The sequence below is a fragment of the Mirounga leonina genome, unplaced genomic scaffold, assembly GCF_011800145.1.
Source record: "Mirounga leonina isolate KUSES-001 unplaced genomic scaffold, KU_Mleo_1.0 Mir_165, whole genome shotgun sequence".
Lineage (NCBI taxonomy): Eukaryota > Metazoa > Chordata > Mammalia > Carnivora > Phocidae > Mirounga > Mirounga leonina.
This window is the reverse complement of record NW_023270415.1, coordinates 39,473,828-39,490,201: the sequence shown is the minus strand read 5'-3', so window position 1 is coordinate 39,490,201 and position 16,374 is coordinate 39,473,828. Positions and strand designations below refer to the sequence as shown.

The following is a 16,374-nucleotide window of genomic DNA, read 5'->3' as shown; positions in this document are numbered from 1 at the left end:
GACTCTCAGATGTACACATAGGGAACCCCTTCCCCCAACACAATTTCTGGAGGTGGAGCAGGTGTCTAAGAGTCACTTGTAGCTACCAATCACAAGTGGTCCTTCTTATCACAGTGATGCTGGCAGCACAAGTCTTCTGCTGGGACACTTTCAAGCCCAGGGAAAGATATTTTCTGTTGATGTGGGTTGGGGAGGGGTGGAATTTCAGAGTATTGGGGCCAGAAAAGAGAGGAACAAGAACTAACACTCGTGGTTGGTCTGGAAGACTGCGCAACAGCTGTGAGGGCTCAAATGGGTTTGTTTTGCAAATTGTGGCAATTCGGCTGGAGGTGAGATGGTGAATGTCTCATTGTTATGCTCTGCCAAAAAGGGAGCTCTTGATCCCTTCTGACCTTGACAGCACCTCCAAAATGTTCAGTCTGGCCCTGGAACGGGGAACTGCAGTTGGCTAGTCTGGATTCCTCCCCTTTTCTTGGAGGAGGGGCAGTTTGGGATATGTAAGCAACCCTCGGCCAGCTTTGGGGTCCCTCGTGCCCACTTGCTGCCCCCATCCTGGGGCCTGAGCCCCCACCTCCTCCATCCCTTTCGGTTTCTTCCCTGCAGCCTGTGCCTCTTCCCTCTCCCTCTCTCCCTCTCCCACTTTTCCTCCCTCTCGCGCTCCGTCTCACACGCACCCTCTGTTTATTTTCCTGCCTCCATCTGGGCCCTGCTGATATTGTAATCACCCTGATGCACGTTGGCTTCTCTCCTCTCCCTCCTGCGCTCACACACTCACTCACACACAATGTGCCATCCTGACAAGCCTTTTACTTCTGATAAGCTCCGATGTGTGTTTAATGAATACAAAGCCGCGGTCTGGGTGCCGCCTCGGCTGCGGCCGCCTCTCCTGCGCTCCTTTGCCAGAAGGTAATCTCCGTGAACGGGGAGGGGAGGCGAGCGGGGAGGAAGGAGGGGTGGGGAGGGGGGGTGGGGGGAGTGGGGAAGCTGCTTTTCTCTTTCCCTCTCTCCCTTTCCAAATGATTCAGAAGTCGATAAGACCAGGAGAAGTGAAGATGTAACATGTTATCTGTCGCTCCTCTTAGCTGGTGGAGAGAATTTACATTTAAAGATTAGCAGAGGGAGAAAGAGAAATCTGCCTTTTGTTGTGCGGGGTGAGGAGGAGGCATCAGTCCTGGCCTGGACGCTATCTCCCATCACCTCTGCTATCCAGACAGGACTCACCGAGGTGAGATTACCGGAGGGCCTTATCTTTAATTGGGTTTAGTTTTGCCAGTCTGAATAGGTTTAAAGAGACTCGATAAAGGGGGAACAATAGATTATTTATTGACTGAACGCTGCAGCCTTTAGATGAAGAGGGGAGAGAAAAAGCTGCTTAACAACTTGATTAGTTTATTTTAATTTTTATTTTAAGGTGAGCCTGTCTCTCTCCTGGTGCAGGGAAGGGCCATTGAACTTATGCGAAATTGACTGAAATGTCTTCTTCCTCTTCAGCCCCCACTCCCTGCCCTTCTCAGCACCATCTCCCTTATTTTAACAGGAGTTTCATTTACCCCTTATGTTTCGGATTGATAAACTGAGCAGAAAGGGTAGTGGCTTTTGGGATTGATCATTCGTGTTGGGTTTTATGTGACTTGTTTTGAATGGGTGTTGAACTGATGCTAATGGTGGTACTTGAATGAGTGAGAAAAGCAAATGAAGACTACTTTTAATATGCAGTTAATCAGTTTGATAGTATGGTTTCAACATGGTTTAGAGAAAAAAAACATCATTCTGACGCCGTTGAGTAGAGTTGTGTTTTGGATTTGAAACACGGAATTTTTTCCTTGGAGTGGGTTTAAAAAAAGAAGAGTAAAAAAAAAATGTTTTATTGACTCATGAGTGTATTTCAAAAAATTACAGTGTCAACTTTGTAATGTTCTTAAAATGGATAAAAGTGAAAAAAAATATTGTCTGCCTTGTACACATCATTAAGATAGGTGTTTTCATAGGTAAATATGATCCAGTAACTAAAAGCCTAATTAAAATTTGTTTAAAGCCTGGGTGGGGGGCATGTTTCCTTGTTGACAGCGGCAGATCGATTGGGTAAGACAATAGAGTCCCATTATTTCACTTCCATTGACTGAACATATTGACATTTCAGGTTTGCTGTTGCCTCAGTGAGCATGATGAAACACTGAAATTCACAGACCAACTGGTCAGAGTGGCACATACTGTATGTCATTTCTGCCTTCAGGTTACCTTATCACCGTGGCAGAATGGGAATGGACAGCCCAGAATCCTTCAGAAGGGGTAGAGCTCTTTTGGCTAAGAAACTGACAGGTAGCATGTCTTAGGAGCATCTGTAATTTTACCCAGAATTGGATGTTACGGAGAAATATGTGGAGCACTTTTATTGAAAAGGCTGAGAAGCATCCTAGCTATTAATCTTGCACATGTTACATATAAGAATACCCATTTTCAAGATTTATCTTTACCTCCTTCCAGAGGTGTCTACAGGGAGTGGTTGGTCACATCATTTAGGTGTTTACCGGCTTGTGCTTGGGTTAGAACTGTTCTTCCCCAGTTCGGGGTAGTCAAATGTTAAAGCACCTGCTAAAGCTACATCTGATAAAAAGAATGTGTAAGGCCCCTTCCAAAATAGAGCCTGGCTTTGACTTTTTTGTTTCTTGTTTTCTTTTGGTGGGTGGAAAACGAAAATGGGATGTATATATTTTATGCCCATAGACGTGCATAGACAGTAATATGTAAAAATAAACGTGTATATTCCAAGCAGAGGCAGAGAAAATAGTAAGTATTGTTCTTATCTTCTTAGTAGAATCGTCCCTTTTATACATTTTGCATAGTCTTTGCATAATACAAGTAAGTATTAGGCAGAATTGAGTCAAAGAAATTTGAGTCATACAAGAGTGAGTATGGGGAAAAAAAAAACAGAAGGGACTTAACATATTTTTTAAAAAGTTTAATGAAAATATAAAACTATTATGAATATGCTTTATACACAGCAATTGTTGCCATCAAGTAGGCAACTGATACCCTTTGCAGTGTTTAGAACAAAACTAGTCCTTTATACCATTTTCATGAAAATGTTAGGTTTCTATTTGATCAGCAGGTGCTGTTGAGATGAAAGCCATGTGTAAATTTTCAGAAGGCCAAAAGTGTCAATTCAGAAAAGGAAAGTGATAAGAGAAAATGCAATCAGTTTTCCTGTTTTCAATTTGTGCAGGATTTGAAGAGCTGTTTTGTTAAACTGCTACATCTGCTCCAATATGAATATTGAACTACTTCCACTAAAAATAACAGCCTATAATTTGGAAGCTACTGCAGTCTTTTGTTAGTGTGAGTGGGTTATTTAAAAACAAAAAAAACAAAAAAAAAAAAAAAAAAAAGACAATTTTCTATTCTGACAATCTCTTGCTTAATGTGCATTTTCATTTGTTGGCACTTTTATCCTCAGCAGATAAATGGTATTATGCAATTAGGACCTCATCTTGTTTGACTATGGAAGAGGTTTCCATAGGTGACAATCCTGGTAATATAAAAAGGGTTCACACAAAGCAAAATTTATTTTTAAATAATTTGTTTAAATGTACTTATTTAAAACAAGATAGCTATTCCTTGCATTCTCTAATACTACAGTTTTTAACTTACTGCTGACTATTATAACAAAGTTAACACTATTCTGTTGCATACTGAGCGTTCTGTGATTTATTTCACCTTTAATATACCTGCAAATGTAAGTTTAAACTAATCAGGGATATTTTACCTAACAGGGCTTTCAGAATAATTTTTTTCATGCTTAAATAAAATGATTAAATTATGCTTGAGTGCCTGCATACAAAAGCCTTAGCTTCTATGGTACTGCTAATCAAATAAGTTTTATGGACAGGGAAAGCACCACATTAGAGAAAAATTGGATGCATTTTACTAGTGACGTTTCTAGGAAAGACAAGTTCTTTGTAAATCATCTAGTATTAATGAAGAAGAAAACTCTAACACATCTTAAATAATCGTAATAAAAATAATAACTTCATCCTTTTAATAAGGAAATGAATAGCATTGCTACCCATGTAAAACTGGGCGTAGAGAATTAAGGTAGAAAGAAGACTGATGAAATTTGGATTGGGTTCAGTATTGACTCTATCCACAATTGCTGTTGGGTTGACTTGTGGCTGTAGTAATTTGTCCAGGTTGAGACGTGATCATCGCTTAGGATCAATTGGAGGCTATGTAGCTTTGTGGCTTCACACTTGAATGGCCAGACACACTCTGCACAGCTAAACTCAGAGTATCTCCAGGATGGATTAAGGGGAAGACAGACATTGGGACAGAGGAGGAGGATGGATTAACACATGCAGTGTGTCTTCTGCACCACCAACTGAAAAGAAGTGGTAGTTTAAAGAACAGTAGTGAGTGTGTGTACCTGTGATCCCATGTATGTGACCATTAAAATAATGCTTTTAAACAACGTAATTTCCAGTTTGAAGCCAAATTGTGGCATATTGTGCTGGCTTATCTTTCAGAGACACAGCACCAGGTACTCTGCCATTCTCGAGAAATGGTGCCAAATCACAGATCGGTGTAAGGAAAGTTTATTTCACAGAGACAGCCCCATCATTTGGGGATGTGATCTTCTATTGAGTTGTTTTGTGCTGAAGCTGCGTTCAGCGTTGAAGCCTCAGTACTTTATAAGGCGGCAACGGCTGGGGCAGTGGGTGGCGGGGGGAGCCTCTTATGACTCTTTTCAAAATGTTCCTGCTTTAAAAGGTGATGTCCAGGCTCTGATAGGAGAACCACTGATGCAGTAATGCCCCATGGTTGAGGTTTAAGGCATGAGACCCCCCTGTTTGAAGAAGGTTCAAGCCGTCAATGCTGCTGAGAACCACTAACCTTTTCAGGGGACTGTAAGAGACCTACTTTTAAACGCCCCCTACTTTGATAGTTCTAATTGAGATTACCTCACAATGCAGTCCATGAGGGAATCAAGCAGGCGTTTGTTTTAGAGATTTCATATTGGTCAGGATCTCTAAAGCAAATCACTGTTTGGGTGACTAGGGCCTTGAGAATATAGATCTTGTTGAATGAGCACACAAATGGAAAAATTTCCCATTTGTCCCACAATCTCAGCACCTCTAAGTGCCTTAGGGAATGTGATTGACTAGATTCATTAATCTTTTAACAGCTGGGTCATAGACCACTTCTGAGTGTGCTCTGGGCTTTCAAGGGCTGCCACCTAGTTGTTGGTCTTGGGAGAGAGAAGAGGAACTGACACATATTGGAGACCTACTATGAGCCTGGAGTTCACCCTCCCCTACGTTGTCATTGATGATTTTTAAGTAAATTATAAAACAGCGTTTCACTTCATTTCCCAGACTGCATGTAGTTGCTCTCCTGGCTTGGCCTTTTGCCTCACTATGGAAAACTGAGATTTCCTTGTGTTCCCAACTCAGTTACCTACTTTGTTCCTGAGTTCAAATAATTAGAGGCTTGTTTTCTGAATACCTGGCTTAATATTCTCCTTAGCAGCCATGATCCGTGCATCCATTGTTTTCTTCTTGCTCTCACTCCAGCCTAGGAATCACAGCTGACAGCCATCATTGGACACACCCAAGAGTATGCCAGTCTGTATCCCTCAATACCTCCTAATCCAGGCTTTTCCATTACTAAATTCTGTTCCCTCATCAGAATACCACCTTCCTGCCCTACATTGAAGCCATGAGGAATCAGGCTATTCCCTTTATTGATCTCATTTGGCACTCTCGAATTGTCTTCTGTCCAGTGTCCCTCAACTCAGTTGGTCATGCTGTTATTTGGATCTCTGCATCTCCCAATTCAGCCAAGTCCAACTTCCTGGTCATTTCTTGGGAGGAGAGGGATTCTGCACCATTTGGAGCTTGGAGGTGTAGTTATGTAATGTAAAAAGAAATCACGGTGTGTGTGCATTCCCCAGAGTAATGGGAAACTGGGGTTCCCTTTCCTGTTCAGCCACTGTTTTGCTACATGGCCCGGGATGCATGCCACCCTTCTGGTGAATTCTTCACAAGTCAAATGAAGGGCAGATTCAGTGGTCCTTAGGTTTCTCAACTCTCATATGTATGAGTCTCTGTGTAATGCTGGGAGTAGGCTTTCAAGAACTTCCCATGGTTAGGTGAATGAAAAAAAAAATCCTTAATTTTTAATTCTGAGCTTGTGGGGGCGGGGGCGCTCCTAGTCTCCATATGACTGGAAAGTAGAACCAGTATAGGACATCATTATCTCCTTACTCTTCTCCATTATAAAGAAGTGGCATTGAGAACAGGGAGCCATTTTTTCCACAGCCATCCTGGATCTTTGATGACTGTCTGAAATTTTAGTTATTACTATACCTTTTTAAAAGGTGAATAAAGAAGGCATGAGTGTGTTTATGCGGAGAGAAGGAACTAAAAATTTCAGGTTTTGCTCAAGGAAAATAGCCTTTATGCTTTCATCTCATGGTTGCTGGACAACGTGAACTTGGTGCTTGGGGGCAGGGGTGAGGGACTGGAAGCTAAAGCATGGTGGCGATTGGTTGTGCTTCCTAGGCATTCGCCCTACCCCATTCTCTCAAGGTTTGGACCTAAGTCATTTGGAAATTTAGAAAATGGCCTCTTTAAGCCATTTTTTGGAGAGAACTTGGGAAGTAACAGCTTATTTAAATGAACAAGGGTACGTTATCAATTGGTGAGGAATCCGTTCTTAAGTAAGAAAGACTGAAATTGTCCTATTGCACTGTCTGAAGAAGTAGTCTGCTATTGATTTTAAAAGCCCAATTATTACCAGTAACACTTTGATTTCATACTTTAGTTTGTACACAGTTTAGACATTATTTGGAAGTTTAACCCTAATTTGTGAAATTGTTAATAATGACATGGAGCTGGACTTCTTTAGAACTTAGAGGCTATGACATTCTTATACTTCTGATTTGACCAAGGAGAGCACCTTGTCATCATCCAGGATGGTAGTAGAAACTTCTGCTGTTTACTAGGACTATGTGCAATTGGCAGGACTTGGAAGTAGTGTTATTTTCATCTGTCATTACAAATGGAAGCCACAGGAATTACTGTTGCTTCGATTTGTGCGTTGGCATTCAAGGTTCGTGAGAGGCCAAATTGAAGTGGTTCTTGTTTGTTTTTTGCCACCAAGGAGAATGTCTTCAAAGTATGTATGCAGTGAGCTCTTAGTTGATACCTAACTTGACTGGATTGAATATTGCATCAGAAAAATTAGAGAGAAGATCCCCTGAGATGGAATGGCGGTTTGTCTAAAGTTCAAGAGCTAGGTAGGCACTAATAACATGAGAGGAAGCCAAGCCAGAGCAGGGATGAGCTAGAGGCAGTGGGCAGAGCCCTCAGGGAGAAAACCAGCTGTCTGATGCTGTTATAAAGAGTTTTTGGGAAGTCCCTTCCACTAGACTTTTGGGGAGTGCCCCTAGTGATACTCAAGGAGGAAATCCAAGAGATACTAGGAAAGTAGATAGGGAATGGTACCTGCAGATGCTGGTGTGGAGTTGGGGGGGGCAGGGAACCAGCACAGCAGCATTGCAGAGAGCTTTTCAAATGCACATCCCGTGGCAAAGAGAATATCAGTAGTTGGAAAGTCATCCCCCAGTGGATGTCGCAAGCACGGTGCAAGTTGTGCTCTAAAGACAACGTCTTAGAAAGTGGGTTGGCCTCCATGGTTAAAGCTAGATGCACTGTCCTCCTTTCCCTAACCTCAGGATCTAGGAAGATGTGAGCTGTAAGACAGGTCATGAAAGACTGCTAGTTTATTTTCTGAATCTATGCATATGTTATGTACACAGTGATGAGCAAACACAGCTGGGAAGAACAGCAGATGATATTGGGACTGGAACTGTGGTGTTCATCAGACTGACATAGTAATTCTTCTTTCCCGTGAAAGTGTTCTTTTTAAGTGACTGTTAGGATTCTGTAACTTTTATCATGTGTCAGACAAGTATTCTTTCACACCTAACCCCTTTGCCTACCTGTCACACATTTTCATTCTCCTCTCGAGCTAAGATTTATTTAGAGATGAGATCCACATTTGACCTCTGATGGGAAACTAACGTGGACAGTGAATTCACATCCTTTTGTTTAAATAAGGGTAGGTAGGTCTGTTCAGGTCTAAACGGAAAGTAAATGTGACCAGTTTCCACTGAGTTGTCCAAGGCCAGCTTTGGGTTGGCTAGAGGGAGCGGGTATAAAATATCATAGAAAAATATAAATGAAGAGCAGTAAAATGAACAATCCAGTAAGCCCAATTTTCCTATTTTTAAAGAAAAGCGTATGCTCTTTGGGTAGTCCTAGTAATGACCCTTTTTCGAGTATCTGAAAGAAAAATTTTTACTCTTGGCTGTCCATCAGAAGTAAATTAATAAATATTTAATGAATGCCTACTATGTGTAAAGCAGTGCGTTAAGACGGAGACATGGACTAGGTAGTAGGTTTGCATACACACATACTGTATACGTATAGTGGGTATACATCTAATTCAGTGTGTACTTAATTCCCACTGAATGATAAACTCACTCAGGACAAATAAAATTGCTAATAAGCTGGTGAGGTGAGGCTTAATGGCTTAACCAATTAAATGGTATAGTAAATGAGATTTTTAGAGGGGGGAGCGAGTTGGAATTTCAGCTTGTCTTAAGACAGGATTTATCAAAGTAAAGTTATTGTAATGGGCTTGGTGGGCAGCTATAAAGTAGAAATGTGGAGTGCAGAAAGCCAGATGTGGAAGAGGCTTTTGGAGGACTATTGGGGTAGGGTGATAGGGGTTGGAGAGAGAGTAAATTGAAGAATGTGGCTGTATCAAAAAGGACCCATGGGTGATTATTGGCAAATAAGCAGAAAGATCCTCAGTGTCTTGGATATGAAGCATTTTGATTTAAGCTTTATCTTCTGAGGCAGCCAGAAGTTTTTAAAACTCTGTCCTATGGGACCCCTCAGGGTGGGACTGGGCATGAAGGGTGCCTGGCCTGGGTTCACACCCGTTCATTGGTCTTAGCACTGGGAAACCAGAATAGTTCTGCTTTTATGACAAATTGCTTTATATATTAGATTTTCTAGTTGGGCTTCTTTTGGAGAAAGGATACCGTGGTGAAATAGATCTCAATAAAACCAAGGTAAAAGCGAAAAAAGTTGTGCTAGACAAGGGGAAACCGTGGACCCAATTACAGTCATGTTTCTCAAGAGTTGGTTTGATTGTGATCAGTCACATGGGTCGGAATGGGGGGATGACTGGAGGCCAAGGCCAAGCAGGAAGCTTGTGGCAGCAGCTTAGGTTTTAGATACTGCAGCAGGATGACCAGGATTGGGTTTGTGGGAGGGAAAGGGAGAGGCAGATGTAAAAGGCATTGCAAAGGAATAATAATTAGAACTTGGATATACGGGTGAGTTTAGGGAAGCAGAGTTGACAACTTGGAGCGTGTGTCCAATGCACTTGGCTTGCCAGAATTTTTTAATTTATTTTTTAAAAGATTTATTTATTTATTTGAGAGAGAGAGCATGTGAGCTCACATGGGGGGGGGAGGGAGTAGAGAGAGAATCTCAAGCAGACTCCCCAGTGAGCGCAGAGCCCGATGTCAGGTTCCATCCCACTACCCTGAGACCCAAGAAGAAATCAAGAGTTGGATGCTTAACCAACTGAGCCACCCAGGTGCCCCTAGCTTGCTAGAATTTAGAATCACTTGGGATGTTTAAGGAGCAGCTTCCCTACTCATAGACCCGGAGTCCCATGTGACTCAGAAGCACAGCCTCCAGAAAGAAGCCTCAGAGCCCATTTGTATATCCCTGCCCCAGGGATTCCTGTGGTCTAGCTACCTTTGGAAAATGGTGATAGGGCTGTCAAGTGGTAGGTGTTCCTTAAAGAGTAGTTGTTGCATGGAGGACTTTTATTGATCTCTCCGGGATGTGGCTCCCTTATATGATTTAGCTTCTTGCATGAATTTTAACCTGTTCTGAGATTCCTCCCTTTTCTGTAGGTACCTCTGGGCCACGGTGGGGGAATAGAAAGTGTTCAGGTGGGCTGGGTCTGACCCTTAACTTTCTACCAGAGCAGCCTAACTATTTTGCATTTTTCAGACACTGAACTTTTATTTACGGGATAATTTATGAAACTTCTTTCAATCCTAACATCATATAGAGGAGAGAAGGCAGGGAACAGAGAGTGAGGAGTCAGGAGGAGCTAATGAAAGAGCTGAGGTGTCCTTATAAACCAGTGTGTCCCAGACTTTGTGGGGAGGGGGTGTGAGAGTTATTTCAAGGGGCCTTTGAACCCACAGTCATTCATGAGGTACCCCAAATGTTGTCTGTAGACCAAATACTTTCATTGCAATGACATTTTTCAAATATACTTTAAAAGAACAAAAATGGAAATAAAAGCACAAAAATGTTGAGTTATTAGAAACTTGTTTTGATTTATTTTACAATCAGCCCATAGTAAACAAAATACTGTCTATATAAGGGACCATGATTTTTTAAAAATAGAGGCCTCCTATTAGAAAAGTAAAGGAATCCCTTTTATATGTTAAAGGACAGTATTAAATCTTTACAAGTAAGTTGCTTGCTAATCATCTCCCCTATTTAAGGGATTTTAGTTATTGAAAAAACAACAACAAAAATCTACCAGTTTTGGGACTTTTAGGTCTCCTTCATCTAGATAATATTATTTCAGGGTATTTCACCTTGTTTTGTCCAGTATCATTTAATTTGAGAACACCCTGATGGTTCTTTTTCACTTGATTGATTGATTTGATTGGGGAGGGGCAGAAGGACAGGGTGAGAATCTTTTTTCTTTTTTTAAGATTTAATTTATTTAGAGAGAGGGAGAATGCATGCGCATGCACGAATTGGGGTGGGTACAGGGAGAGAGGAAGAGGGAGGAGCAGACTCCCTGACCAGCAGGGAGCCTGATGCCTGCTTGATCTCAGGACTCTGAGGTCATCACCTGAGCCACAATCAGGAGTCAGAGGCTTAACCGTGAGCCACCCAGGTGTCCCCTCCCCCCTTTTTTTTCTTTTTTACTTTTTGAAATTTAACCAAATTTGGAGTTTGTGGTTTTGTTATAAAATCTGTCAGAATGGAACGTTTTAAGACTGTTTTTCTCTGTTGTCAGTTGTGCTTGATAAGAATTAATCATAGGCAGTCAAAAAAGGACCGCAGCATAAAAATCATTTTATAGTGTTTAAAAGAAAGAGACCAATTTATATGTGTTGATATGGAATCATTCCTGAGATATATGGTGAAATGGGAGAGGCAGGGAGCAGAACAATTTGTACAGTCTGCTACATTTGTCCAGAAAAATATGCATACATTTCTACTTGTGAAGATATGTACAAGCATCTGACCGTAGCAGTTACTTTGGGGAAGAAAGTGGAGGCCGGGTCTTGGTGGTTGGAAGGAGACTTGTTGTATGTCCCCTTGGTCCTCTGAGCCTTTTGTAAATCTTGTACCTGTTTCACTCACTGTAAAGTTAGAGACTCCTGTATCAGGCTGGGACTGACTGGTTCTGGGACTCTGCCCTTTGGGGACAAAGTGATGCTTCTCTTTTCCCTGCCGAAGACAGTGTGGAGTGTAGAGGGGAAGGGGCCTAACTCCCAAGTACCGTACTACTTGTTGAATCTGCTTCTGCTCCCCCTGTTCATCTGGAAATAATTCTCATCTGGATAATCATGGCATGACCTCATAAGGCAGTCATGAGAATTCCATGAGGTGATATGTATGGAGTAAAACCATTAATAAAGTCTTGCTTATTCTTAGACTCAGACTTGACCACTCTGGAACTGCCTACCATTCTTCTAGAAACCCCCTGTAGGACCTTTGCTTCTCTCTGGATGTTCCTGCTCTGTCACCTTCATTCAGCAAATACTTAATGGAGAGTCTGGCCCTGTTTGATGTTCCCTTTCATTGTGTTCTCTTATCATAGAATGTACAATTTATTGCTGCTATAGTTTGCCTTGTAAGTTTCAACAACCACAAAACAAAAACAAAACAAAATGAACCCCAGGTGCACCATCAGCTCCAGGCAGACTGTGAAGGGGTCAGATCACTTGCGTATTCATATATGCACATCTCTACCTGTTTTATTTTACTTCTTTACCCTGAAGTTCACAAATGTGCTTTTTGTAAAGGATGAGCTCCCTTGAAATTGTAAGGAAAATATTGTGTGTATAGACATATTTATGAGCTGGAACTGTCCCTTTGATCAGGGGCCCAACAGGGCTAAAAACCATGTTAGTGGCTCCCAGCTCCTCCTCTCCCAGATGCCCCCAGATTATCTGTTAGTTGCCAGGGGCTGTCTTCTGTCCTTTGGTGGCCCAGGTCTGTTTTCTGGTCTGATCCCTGTCATTGTATGAGATCCCAACCTCTCTGCTGCTTGATGAACTAGACTTCGAACCAGGGGGAAGGTACTGGGTAGTATGACAGATCCATTGCCCCCCACGATTCTGGGACTCTGAATGTGGAAGTGAGTGAAAAGTGTCATTTTCTCCTTCCAGCTCACATTTCCATTTGAGGAGATCATGTCAGAAGAGCAGACTTCAGTTTCTCAGTGCAGGTGGTAGAGCAGTTTCAGACAGATATGCATGGGGAGGAGGCATATTGGAGGTCTTCTCGGAGTGAGGTTCACATATTGTCTCAATTAAACTTCACCTGGAAGGGAACTCTTTTTGTAAATCACTTGGAGAGGCTTCATCGCTTGCCAGAGGTCACTCTGCATGAGTGCTGGGGCAAGGTCCCGACCTAGGTTCTCTGACTCCCAGGCTTCTCTGTTCTAGAACTCAGTACCGCTCTCCTGAAGTCTTCAAATCCTACCACCTAGGAATTTCCCCCATGAACGGGGCCAACCACACAGACTGCAGGTGGGACTTATACTAAAGTTAAAATGGAGAATTATCAAGACTTGTTACTACACTTAGAAAAGTTACTGTTTAGAGTATAAAAAATACCACAGTTTTGTTTTTTTTTTTTAAGATTATTTATTTATTTGGGAGAATGAGAGAGAGAGAGAGAGTGAGCGCATGAGAGGGGGGAGGGCCAGAGGGAGAAGCAGACTCCCTGCTGAGCAGGGAGCCCGATGCGGGACTCGATCCAGGGACTCGATCCCGGGACTCCAGGATCATGACCTGAGCCGAAGGCAGTCGCTTAACCAACTGAGCCATCCAGGAGCCCCCAAAAATACCACAGTTATTTTAAGTTTCTGAGGCAGGGTGGGGGGGCGTGGTAGGCAGAAAAGAGGGGGAAGAAGGAGAGAGAGAGAGAGATGTTAGCTGATAAGGAGCTGCAGCAACCAGACCATGTCTGCCGCAGGACAATTGTAGACCTCCTTTCTGCGATGTGTGACCATCTACCATGAACGCAGACACTTTTCTAAGTTCCATTTTTCTTTCACGTGAAAGTTGCCAGCATGGAATAGATGCCTTTATTTGGAGAAATCAGTCTTTGGAAATAATTGATTCTCTCTTCTCTTATCCCCCAGAGATGATCTTCCACAGATGAAATTAAAGGAGTTAAAAAAAAAATTAAATCACAAAACATTAGTTTGTGGTATTTTTTCCTTTTTACTGCAAAATGTTTTAGGACCTGTGGTTTAGTTCCACATATTTTGTAACTGTTGACTGATCATAAATATTTTTATCACTATTCATACAGTAGTGACTTTCAAAAAGGAAAAATTATTGCACTAGGTCATTTTTGAGTAGTGATCTAATGCTTTTATTTTAATGCTTTAAACCATAATATTAAAATAGGCATTACCAGCTTTCTACTATCAAATGATAGGTTCTGAGCCCATGGGATAAAACAGTGCTTGCACTAGGGACCCTAAGATAGGCACTTTATAAGTATTCTCTCTTATCTTCATATCATCCTGGTAAGTTAGGTATTACTATTCTACTTTATAGAGATTTACATCTGGAGCTTAGAGAGGTTGAGTGACTTGTCCAAGGTTAAATAGCTGATAAGTAAGTATAAAAGCCGAGATTCCAGCCTGCCAGAACATGCATGCAGTGGGCTCCTAAGTGGTTAGTATGTGTAGGCCACAGTCATTTTAGGATATTTTGTTTTATTGGAAATTAAATTATATCCGTAACAGAGGAGGTATTTAAGAGCTTCCTACTATTTAAAATTCCCTGGTTGGTTAACTCATGGGTCATCTTGCATTGCTGATTTTTTTTTTTTTTAAGATTTGATTTATTTATTTGACAGAGACACAGCGAGAGAGGGAACACAAGCATGGGGAGTGGGAGAGGGAGAAGCAGGCTCCCCGCAGAGCAGGGAGCCCGATGCGGGACTCAATCCCAGGACCCTGGGATCATGACCTGAGCTGAAGGCAGTCGCTTAACCAACTGAGCCACCCAGGCGCCCTTGCATTGCTGATTTGACCCTAAAAACAAATCATAGATTGGTCACCTGCCTTCTGATTAATTTATTCCATAAAGTAGTATTTTAAAGATTCTAAAATAATGCTTTATCACCGTTAGAGAAAAGGGCTTGAAGAAGGACTAGATAGTATTTGATTATCATTTATTCAGTATCGGCTGAGTGCATACCTTCTGTGAGCCAGGCACTGTGCTAGGCGCTGGGTATGAAGACCGTTGAATAAACATGGTCCCCTTCCCTCGTGGCCCTTGCAGTAGAATGAGTAAAGTGCATCAGGGTAGGTCTGAAGGCATAACGAGAGACACTAAGGTGAGATCATTTTCTTACAACGGGAAACTCAGTTGCTAAACACAGTTAGGAGATGAGCCTATGTGTAAAAACCACCGCAGTGCATTTACTCCTGTAGGTTGTGTGGACTTAGGCTGCAGTTCTTAATCATGGTGTCCTTCACAACCCAGGATGCCCTGGGTGATTCCCATAAAGGCCTAGGTATGTACAGTACTGGTGGGAAGGGGCTTGGGTGAACAATGTCTGGCAGGGAAAGGCTGCCCAGCCTGATTCGGATCATAAATGCCATCAATTTAAAGAAGAGAAAGTGATCATGGACCCAGGAGTGGTCAGGGAATGGTCTATGAAGGCCACAGTGATTGAGTCGGGCTTTATAGCATTTCAGTAGGTGGATTTCATTTGTTTTATTCTTTTTCTTTGGGCTACTACTGTGTGCCAGATACAGTTTTAAGTATGGGGGATAGAGTCATGAGCAAAACAGACAAGACCACCGCTCTCTTAGAGCTCACAGTTTAGGGATGGGGGAGGGAGACAGACAATAAAGATGTTAATAAGGTTATTCCACATGGTGTTAAATTCAGTGATGACAGTTGAACATCAGTGTTAGAGAGAATGTTGAGGATGCTGGTGGTGTTGGTGAGACTTTGTTTTGGGTGGCTGGAAAATCATCTCTGAGAAGGTTATACTTGAATGAAACCTGAGTCTGAGAAGGAGCTGGGCATGCAACAGTCTCAGGAAGAGGCCTGAGGTTGATGGACAAAGCCATAAAGATGAGATGATGCATTCTATGGGGGGTGGGGGTGTTATCCAGCAAAGAGCTCCATCCTGGAAGGGCATGGTTGGAACAGAGGCGGAAAATGTAGGTTAGTGCCAAATTATGGAGGGTCTTGAATAGCTGAATGGCACAAGACTGAGGACTGTGTGTTTCTGTGGGTGTATCAGGGGATGAGTAGTTAGGAGAGAGGAGGAGAATCTGGATGAGTTTGTCATGGAAGCTTAAGGAAGCTTGTGTAACTGGGTTATTGAAGTTGAGTTCATGTGACCTATGATAAGGGACACCTAAATAACATAACATCCCAATCACTTCCTATTGGAAATTGAGTGTCGTCCTAAAGTGTGGCATACATGGTGCTTGGTTCACTACTTCGGATCAGGGGGATGCAGGAGGATTGTCCTACAGATGAGATCATGGAGGCTTTGACAAAGGTAAGCTCCAATCTAGTGTCAGGGACTGTACTTATTAAGATAATATTTTCAAAGTCAGATAGATCTAACAGGTTCCTTTTGTGATGGTTCCCCTCGGTATACAAAACTAATTGTATTTTTATTAATGTAATGGAGCAGTCTTTATTGCTATAAAATGTTTTTATGAAAGGAAAGAGAAAAGTTAAGGTCTGATTCGATCCAGGTTGATAAAGAAGTGTGTTTAAAAAGGTTCATTTGTGGAATAACTATATGCATATTATTGACCAAAGGAAAAATTACCCCAAATGTTGACCTGATTCTCTAGAGAAATGTGTTTAGGCAGCAGAGGGATTCCTGGTGGGGACTGAGAAACTCCGTAATGGGGGACTGCACTTGGTCTCTTTTGAGGTTGATTCTGATGTGTGTAGTCTTTACATCCTATTAAATTTTTGAAAGATAAACTGATACAGGAATGATTTGCCAAGGCTAGCAACTCTTCCTTTTAAAA

General features: G+C 42.0%; 1 protein-coding gene across 4 annotated transcripts in view; it reads left to right on the top strand.

The window, feature by feature from the left end:
* Positions 1-16,374, top strand: part of RUNX1T1 (RUNX1 partner transcriptional co-repressor 1) — a 141,005-nt gene that overhangs the window by 7,047 nt on the left and 117,584 nt on the right. Inside the window, exon 1 of one of the 4 annotated variants that reach the window (XM_035011508.1) lies at positions 1,010-1,225. The exons of 2 other annotated variants lie outside the window; for them this stretch is intronic. The gene's annotated coding sequence lies outside the window, so the exon portion shown is untranslated. Of the gene's footprint in view, positions 1-1,009; positions 1,226-16,374 lie in introns of those variants that run through there. One more of the 4 variants, XM_035011512.1, reaches the window with a different exon arrangement.